The sequence below is a fragment of the Palaemon carinicauda genome, chromosome 24 (assembly GCF_036898095.1).
Source record: "Palaemon carinicauda isolate YSFRI2023 chromosome 24, ASM3689809v2, whole genome shotgun sequence".
NCBI lineage: Eukaryota > Metazoa > Arthropoda > Malacostraca > Decapoda > Palaemonidae > Palaemon > Palaemon carinicauda.
The window spans coordinates 64,227,698-64,237,697 of record NC_090748.1 but is presented as its reverse complement, the minus strand read 5'-3'; the positions used below and the strand labels follow the sequence as shown (position 1 = coordinate 64,237,697).

The following is a 10,000-nucleotide window of genomic DNA, read 5'->3' as shown; positions in this document are numbered from 1 at the left end:
ATGCTTCTAACTGGTTTTACCACCAGGAAGGAATCTTGAAAGTATTGCTATATCCCCAAAACTAAAGGCATAGGAACCCTTGAAGAATTTTGTGCGGCTTAAGACCGGCTACTCAGCACCTCCACTATCGATTGAATAATAATTTTATTATGATCCCGAAAAGAAATATTTCATTTTAGAAATAAATTTCTCATAGATTAAAGTGACTGAGACATCAGTTGCTAATATAACAGTAAAATTATTTCAAAACTTTTCGATCAATTTAAATTAACAGAATGTTAACAAACGTTACAGAGTATCTAACAGGAAAAAAAGATTCAGATCATTGTCTGTAATACGTTGATAAAAACAATTGGTGTGTGACCATAAATAAATGAGAGAGGAGAGAGAAGAGAGAGAGAGAGAGAGAGAGAGAGAGAGAGAGAGAGAGAGAGAGAGAGAGAGAGAGATATGACGTGTAAAACTGCCATACACTTTCATACATAATCAATATACCACAGCTGAAATATCTGTGGAAAATAATTTTCTGTTGTAATCTTACCACGTAAGAGCACCACATATGTTCTATATTTAGAAAGGGAATTCTGTGGGTGTGTGTGTGTGTGTGTCTGCGTGTGAGAGAGAGAGAGAGAGAGAGAGAGAGAGAGAAGAGAGAGAGAGAGAGAGAGAGAGAGAGAGAGAGTTCTTCAGATCACATAATGTCTGTGTAAAATCAACAGGCTGTATAATACCTTCAAAATATGTCATAAGTTGAAGGGCTGAGTAGTAAGCGGATCATGATTGCATCTAATCAATAGAGAAAATTTTTTATATTACATACCATTTTAAGTGAAAATTATATCATATACACCATGTCTTTTACTGTAATTTCTTTTATAAGAAATCTTTTTTTAAATGGTTGTAAGCAATAATAAAGTTTTAGGTTATTATTTAAGACTTCGTTTTTAGCCGACAAGTCAAATCCCAGAAAATAAACCCTAATAGTTATAAAAATTTTTAGCAAATTAGATTTAGAATATTTAAGTATATGCCTAAAATTTCTCTTTTTTCCTTTAATATTCTTGGTGTGAAGAGAATTTTCAGCACAAAATACTGTTACAGTTCAACAATTAGCCTACTTGTTTTGTAAAAGTGTTAAAATAAAATTTAGATTTTAAATTTGTGTTTTATTTCAACCAATATACTTATTTAAGAATCAGCTCATTAGACATCATCATCGTAAAAATTTTTGAGATAAAATATTTGATTATGGAAACTAAGAAATATTCTTCGGAGACATTTGGCTGCTCTTTCTTGCTATAAAATTTTCAACAGATTTTAAGCATTAGTTGTTTGCAATTCAGAAATGCTATCTGAAAACTCATTCCTACTTTAAAACAGATTCTTATGGAGTTGAACATATTCATAACGCGACTGTATACCCTTCAAGGTACATAAATGATCAAGAAATCATATAAAAGGAATATGTTTTGACTAGGAGTAACAATGTACACAAAACCTGCTATTTTTGTAATATGTAAAAATCATAACAGCCAAAGCTTTTGAAAGCGTTTTGGGAAAACATCTTGATATGTATGCTGAAGGTAATCATCTGTTTCCTTGTTCACAGCATGGCTTTCGCAAAGACCTTGAAATATGTGATGTTGTACAGAAACCCCTTGATTGTGGTCAGAATTTGTATGATTGGCCTTAATTTTGCCGTTGCCTTTGACCGTGTTAATCATAAGGCCCTTGTTTTCGAACTAAAACAGGTAGAAGTAGGAGGGTATATTCTTAGCAACATTACTGTTTTTTTAAGTCATAGATTACAGTGCTACTGTTGATAGGCACCATAGTAGTGACCATAAGATTGTTGTCTGGTGTTCCTTAGGGTAGCACTATCGGCCCATTACTTTTCATATGATGTATATACACGTGGTACGTAGTTTGACCTGGAAAACAAGATTGTTGCTTACGCAGATGATCCTTCTCTCTTTGCATCAAGGTTACCTTCAGAAAGAAGACCTTTGGTTATTGAATACATTAATCAAAATTTAACTAGAATTAGTAATAGTGCAAATTATGAAGAATGAAGATGAAACCCTGGCAAAACCAAAGTATGATTGTAAGTAGGCCAAGATCAGTGGCTCCTCAAAATCCAGATCTTTGCATTAAAATGTTTCTAACTACAGTATATACAACTCATTTAAGATTCTATGCCTGGTTCTTGATTGGAAATTTACCTTTGTGACTCACTTCCGGTCGGTGTCTTCTGAAATTTTACAAAAATAACACATTGAGAAAAACTTTTAAGAATTTTGGTGATCAGTCTATTCAAAGAAATGTTTTAATTCTTTCATTGTACCTTGTTTCGAATATTGGTCTCCCGTCTGGTCTTCAACTGCTGATTCTCGTGTTCATTTACTGGACAGAAACTTGCGGTCTATTAACTTCCTTATTTATGATCTGGCTATCAATCTGGCACAATCGTTCAGTTACTTCTTTATTCCAATTTACCTAATAAAATTTTTCATAATTCTAACCATCCTTTGCATTCAGACCTTCTCAGACTGTATCATCTTGTACGTATTAATAGGCATGCAGTTCTTTCTAACAGTCTTACCTATTCAATCCCATGGCTCAATACTACACAATATCTTAGAAGTTTTATTCCAGCGGTGACCAGATTGTGGAATTATCTCCCTAATCTGGTCGTTGAATCGTTGTAATGTCAGAAGTTCAAAATTGTTGCAAATGCTTTTCTGTTGAACAAGCTAACATATTTCTCATTTCCTAGGTAGTAGGTTGGCCAAGGCACCAGCCACCCGTTGATATACGGCTGATAGAGAGTTATTGGGTCCTTTGACTGGCTAGACAGTACTACAGTGGATCTTTCTCTATGGTTACGGCTCATTTTTCCTTTGCATACACATACACTTAATAGTCTAGCCTATTCTTTCCACATTTTCCTCTGTTCTTATACACCTGACAACACTAAGATTACCAAACAGTTCTTATTTGATTAAGGGGTTAACTACTACAATGTCATTGTTGAGTGGCTACTTTCCTCTTGGTAAGGGTAGAAGACTCTTTAGCTCTGATAAGCAGCTCTTCTAGGAGAAGGACATTCCAAAATCAAACCATTGTTCTCTAATCTAGAGTAGTGTCATAGCCTCTGTATCATGGTCTTCCACTGTCTTGGGTTAGAGTTCTCTTGCTTGAGGGTACACTCAGGCACACTATTCTATCTTATTTCTCTTCCTTTTGTTTTTTGAAGTTTTTATGATTTATATGATAAAGATTTATTTTAATGTTACTGTTCTAAAAATATTTTATTTTATTTGCAATTGCTTCTCTTACGATTTATATATTTCCTTTCCTTACTGGGCTAATTTCCCTGTTGGAGCCCTTGGGCTTATAGCATCCTGCTTTTCCATTTAGGGTTGTTGGCTTAGCAAGTAATATTAATAATAATTGTTTTTATATGACTGATCTATTTCTAAACTTGATAATATTCTTAAAATGTTTTATGTTTTTGATGACTTATGTTATATAGTTTATTCATTGTTTCTCTCTATTTCCTTTCTGAACTCGTCTGCTTTCCTTCTTGGAGCCCATGGGCTTTTATCTTCCTGCTTTACCAACTAGCCTGGGCAGTAATAAGAAGTTAAAATATTTTATTTTTCCTCACGCCAACATGGAATTTTCCGTTAAAGTGTGTTGTGTATTAACAGCTTGCCACATGTTTTCATGTTCTATTCTTAACTTCAATGGAAGTGAAAAATTATCTTAAATTCTTGTATATATATTTCAAAGAATATAAAGTTTCCATTTATCATTTTTTGTTGAATATTTTCCAAGTTTCCAAATATTTTTTTATCAAATTTCCATAACCATAACCTTTATATTAAAGTGTACTTCCAAAACTCAATGTAGTCCTGAAGAAGGGTCGCGAAGTGATCCAAAATACGTGTCGACATCAAATAATAAATGGAGAAAAGTAAATGTATTTCTGCGGTTATCCTGAAAACTATCTGCAGGACATTCGGTCTGAAGAGAAACTATCTTCGATTTTTGGATGCCACAAAGACCTTGTCTATTTATTATAAACCAAGAGCAACATGCCCAAGTAACACACACACACACAAACACACACACACACACACACACATATATATATATATATATATATATATATATACATATATATATGTATATATATATATATATATATATATATATATATATATATATATACATATATATATATATATATATATATATGGACATTTTGTAATAACTAAGGATTGTACAAAAGCTATGTGCCTTAACATTAATATTGTATTGAAACTCTCTCTTGGTTTTAAGCAACAAATAATAAACAACCAATAACAAAGACCAATTGTTATCGTAATTACGTCTGTTTAGAATATCATTGCTGTTTACAATAGATTAATTTTTATATTGACACTCCATTACTTATGCTGTAAACTTGCTAAAGATTAGCCCATAATTTCTTTCATAATATGTACTTTGTTTATATATATATATATATATATATATATATATATATATATATATATATATATATATATATATATATATATATATATATATGTGTGTGTGTGTGTGTGTGTGTGTGTGTGTGTGTGAGAGAGAGAGAGAGAGAGAGATTTCATACCGTCATTTGTAGTACTCAGTCATTTTCAATTTCTGAAAATGAAGTATTCTTGGCTCACTTTTGGATCAGGTAAACCTAATATTACTATTCATCCTGCTTATCGCGAAATAATAGGAAGGCTTATAAAAGAAAATATGATGTAACCTAAAGAAAACATAAACTTTACAGTTGTGACATGCCTTAATTTATTAGATGCAATAAAGCCGAGAATCATCATAATATTTCTAAGAATTATTATTATCATCTGGACCTGATTGCGCTAACAATTTTTCTCAAGAACAGCTGAACACAATCGGGTCAGAATAAGTGAACGCCATTTGAGGAATATTAAACTTGTCTTTTAACATGAAGCCTTGTTATCGTAGTCCAAGAACTAATTAAGAATTAGGAAATTTCATTTCACAGAAGATCACGAACACACCTTTTTTCCATCATCTTTTACAGAGGAACATCGAGAACACTTGCCAATTATTGTTCTGTCAAACACCTGTTACACAATAGGCAGGAGAGTTTCCATGAAGTATATTTATTTAGATTTTTTATATATATTTCTATGATTTAAATCAGTCTCAGCGTAAATTTAAATCCTTGTGTTCAAATTTGAAACCGTTTGAGCAGAACAGCATACGAGAAAAGTTCCTTCAAGCGACGATAATTATTTGTTTGACCTTTTGAAAGACTGTGATTATCTGGCTTAGAAAAAGCTCTTCGATCACGATGGCACTGTTGGATTGCCATAGGAACTTAGGTTATAGAGGAGAGAGGACGGTCTTCATCATTATCTCCGCATTACGTTAAAGTTGCTGTTCGTCCCTCTCTCTCTCTCTCTCTTGCTCTGTCTTCATGTGGTAGTCTGTGAATTTTCGGTTATTAGGTAAGAATACTCTTCATACCTTTTGAGAGTTACTGTTATTCATAGCGAGCTTATATTTGTTTTATGTAAAGGTAATTAGGTAACACTAATAGCTATGCCTTCTCCACAATGAGGCTCAATACTACAAAGCATTTTAGAAGTTTTATTCCAGCTGTGACAAAGTTGTCGAATGATCTTCCTAATCGGGTAGTTGAAACTTACATTTTTTTTTTTTTTGCCTTAACAGGCTGACATGAGTATCGTTCCATAGTTTTTATATGAAAGATCTGTTTGAATGTTGTTACTGTTCTTGAAATATTTTATTTTATTTGTTCATCACTTCTCATACAGTTTATTCATTTCCTTATTTACTTTCCTCACTAGGCTATTTTTCCCTGTTTGATCCCTTAGGGTTTATGGCAACTTGCTTTTCCAAATAGGATCGTAGCTTAGCTGATAATAATAATAATAATAATAATAATAATAATAATAATAATATTATCTCCGAGCTTCTCACGAATACAATTATTTTCAACTTTCATTGCATCTGTGGCATATTACCTTCACAGTTCTTTGGTTTTCTATAAAAAGTAACTGAAAACTAGATTATTTATAGAAAATCTATCCAATCTAGGATTTTTCTACGAAAACTTAATCCCAACAGTTATATTCCGCTCTTGATTTCAATCTCCGAGATCAGGGTATCAGGCATGACTCCTGTAGCCATTTTATGTTCCAGTTATTCGTAGTTACGAAATCTTTATATGATTTCGTTGTTATATATCAGTTTATATTTACCAGCAAATTGAATATCAAACATTTTAAACAGGAATGTAAACAAGTGCGCCTTGTAGAATCTTTACCTTGGGCTACTAAAGTAAATAAATTAAATTAGTAAAAATAATAAGTGAACAGTTGTTAAATACTTTTTGTAAGACCCTCTGGCGACCCTTAGAAATACCTTCGCGACCTTAATTAGGGTTGGGAACCACTGTATACATGGAGCCTTGATTATGTGTGGATGCTGTATAGATCAAATGGAATCTGATATATTTGATGCGCTTTGGGAAAGGAAGCCGAATATTAGGGTTGTGGTAGCCTATCAGAAGCGCCAAAGCCTCGTGATCTGCCGAAAGAGCTCAATAGTTTCTTGTAGTGTCTGCAACCTCACCGTCCTTGTGAGCTCAGGATGCCAGTTTGGTGTAAGCCTATAGGTCTACCTGCTGAGTCATCAGCAGCCATTACCTGGCCCTTCCTGGTTCAAGCTTGGGTGGAGAGGGGGCTTGGGCTTTGATCATTGGTATATATGGTCAGTCTCTAGGGTATTGTCCTGCTTGGTCATTGTCACTGTCTCTTGCCTCTACCATTCACGTGTGATCTTTGAATCCTTAAACTTTCAATGTGGCCGGAAAGAAGGGACAGGAGATGGTAAACTGGGAAGGAGGATGAGTGATCACGTGTGTGTAATTTAGAGCAAGCGATGAAGTGGTAGCGAAAACTGTCGATAAGAGAGAAATTGTGCAAATGTGGTCATGTATTTCGAAGCATGTTTGATTGTTGGAAATACATGTTTTCAAAGATAAAAGTATTTATAAGTATACTGAGAAATGGTAAAAAGATAAAGAAAAGAGTTTGGAGATCATGTAAGTTGAGAGTGCTTGGAAAAGAAAAATTAAAGATGTAGTGGTGAGAATATGAGTAGTAAAATGTATATTTGTTCATTATCTGTTTAATTAAAAAGTAAAGATGGATGTAAGTTTAAATTAGAAGGGAAGTATTAACAAATGTTTGTTTACTAGGTAGTGATAACAACGTGCAATGAAAATATAAATGGAAAATTAGCTATCATTAAAAACGGTGAATTGGAAAGCGTCTCAGGATATGAAATTCTAGGACTTGGTCTTGAAATCACCTTTGTAGTATTTGTGGGAACAGAAGAGTATGAAGAATTAAAAAACGCTAAAGGAGAAAGGAGGCTGTATGATTGATGTTAGATAAAGAAGTTAAATAAAAGGATAGAGAAGGTGACTTGGTAGGGAAAAAGAGAGACATGTTAAAGAAGGAATAAATATTAGAATAATAAAATAACAAATACATAGAGGCTATATAAACAGAATCCAGTCTTATTTTGATGGAGAAAGTACTCTCGACATATGTTGAAGAGGAGGGATAGAGATTAACTTAACGAGGCAAAGAGCAGAAGTTGATATAAATTTAGCAGTTATTGAAGAGGGGACTGGTGAGTAAAAAGGTTAAAGGTGTCTGGTTTCAGTTCCAGTTTAATTAGAATAGATACTCACCAGAACGTCAGCCAAGCAAGCCAAACCAAAATCAGTGGAACCCAACCACAGCAGTCGCTTTCCCAGTAAATAGGTTAAACTCGCGACCCCGGGCTGGGATCGATCTGCTGCCATGCGAAGGCTAGGTTAACATGTTACCACTCTACTAGCCAGGAGGACAATTAAGAGGTTGTAGAATGGATATAACAAATGAGATTTTGTGAAGCGTGGTTGAGTGGCTCCCTAGACTTTGTAGGCAAAATCTAAATGGAAAAAAGGCTCCAAAGGAATTAAAAGGAGTAGTGATCGTTTTCTGGTATAAGGGCAAAGATTTATGGGCATGAAATTGATTACTATGGAGAGGAAGGCATAATGACAGAAAACTTATGTGGAAGAACAGTGAGAGTTTAGAAAAGATAGAAAAAATGTAGATTTTGTGTTTGTTATAATATAGTTATGTGAGAATTTTTTGAAAGAAATCTTATTAACGGGATGGGAAGAGAACTAGTGAGTAAAGTGCTGAGGATACATAGTGTTCAAGGTAACATTTTGAAAGAGAATACGTTTTATGAGGAAAGTGGCGAGTGTTAAAATATTCAGACGAGGCTAAGAGGTACTTATATGTCCTCTTGGCTATTCAGTATTGTAAAAGATGGGTTAATGAGTACATGAGATGCAGTGAAAATTGTGAGATATGGAAATAAGTTTGGATGGAGTCGAGAATGGCTGATGTTTGCTGATAATATGGTATTGATTAGTTGTAGTGAAGAGAAACTGCCAAAACCAGCAAAGAGTTCAATTTCTTAGCTGACACCATCTAAGAAATTGAACCGCGCATAGCTGAAAAAGCCGGAGACAAGAGATCCTTTTCATGCTTATATTGCTGAGAGCTTCTCTTCTTTAACCACCATTCCTGAGGAAGACCCTGACAAGGAGTAGAAAATGTTCTGCATACTGATACCAGATGGTACAGAAGCTACTTTTGACTTCATTAAGTAGACTGAATTTTGGGAACTGTGATACCATCCAATCCTGTTCTTTTTAATCTATTTGTATTTCCTCAGTAATAAAAATATATTCACTAACAGACTGTTACACGCCACTACAAACACATCAGCATGACAATTGGTTGACCTGTTATATGATGATCACGCTGCAATTTTTGGCCACACACAAAAGCTAATGCAACACATTTTAGATACCCTATCTTCAACATATAAGCTCTTAATTCACAGATAGATTCAAGAAAGACAGAAGTCATTGTATGAAAAACAAAGCCAAAATCAGACAAAGCCCATCTTCACTATCGATGATGCACTACTGCAACTGGTATCATTTTTCAAATATCTTATTAGCATTGTTTCGCCTACTATTTAAATCGTAAAAGACGTGCCTGGATGAAATAAACATGGTTTTACATGTAAAAGAAGGCTGAGGACCAGAGTTTTTCAGAACATACACCCAAGACTAACCTTTAAAATCCAAGTATATAAAGCAGTATGTATATCAACGCTTCTCTTTGGTGGAGAGCCCTGGATTTTATAGACGTCATTTCAAGAAACTGGAACATTTCTGCATCCTTGTGCAGAAAATTTTGGACCTCATTTGGAGAGATAGGATTCCTCACAACGAATCTAGAACGAACAGGCAGGAGACACAAGTATGAAAGCCATGCTCACCAAACACCAACTGCGTTGGTTTGATCGCGTGATAAGTATACCTGAAGAACGGGTTCTAAAACATTTTTTTATGGACAACTAAAAGTGGTTACTGAAACTTGGTATTTTAATTTCTTCTTAGGGACGCAACAGCCACAAGAAAAGAGTCAATAACCTAGCCAAGTCAACTTTAAAGAAATGCAAAATTTCTCCAGCTGATCTGGAACCTTTGCTAGAAACCATATGGCCTGAGGAATTAGTGCTGACAATGAGGTCACTGCCATGTAGCTGGGTTGCACTGTTCATGTTACCTTAAAAAGGCAGCAGTGATGCACCAGAAAAGAGATCCTGCAGCCCCTAATCATCATTTTACGTATCCAACATATGGCAAAGAATGCAAGCCCAATATTGACCCTGTGAGTCACATTAGTAGGCTACACTTGAAGGTCGACTGGCTTCACACTACATTTAACATCTATAGAGGAACTTGGAGTGGACAGATGATAGTAGATTGAATGTAGCAGAGATGATGATGTTACGCTGGATATGT

The 10,000-nt window shown here is 34.4% G+C and overlaps 1 protein-coding gene across 1 annotated transcript in view; it reads left to right on the top strand.

Moving 5' to 3' along the window:
* Positions 1-5,397: 5,397 nt before the first annotated feature.
* Positions 5,398-10,000, top strand: part of LOC137617855 (uncharacterized) — a 29,294-nt gene continuing 24,691 nt past the window's right edge. Inside the window, exon 1 of the mRNA XM_068347806.1 lies at positions 5,398-5,534. The gene's annotated coding sequence lies outside the window, so the exon portion shown is untranslated. The remainder of the gene's footprint in view (positions 5,535-10,000) is intronic.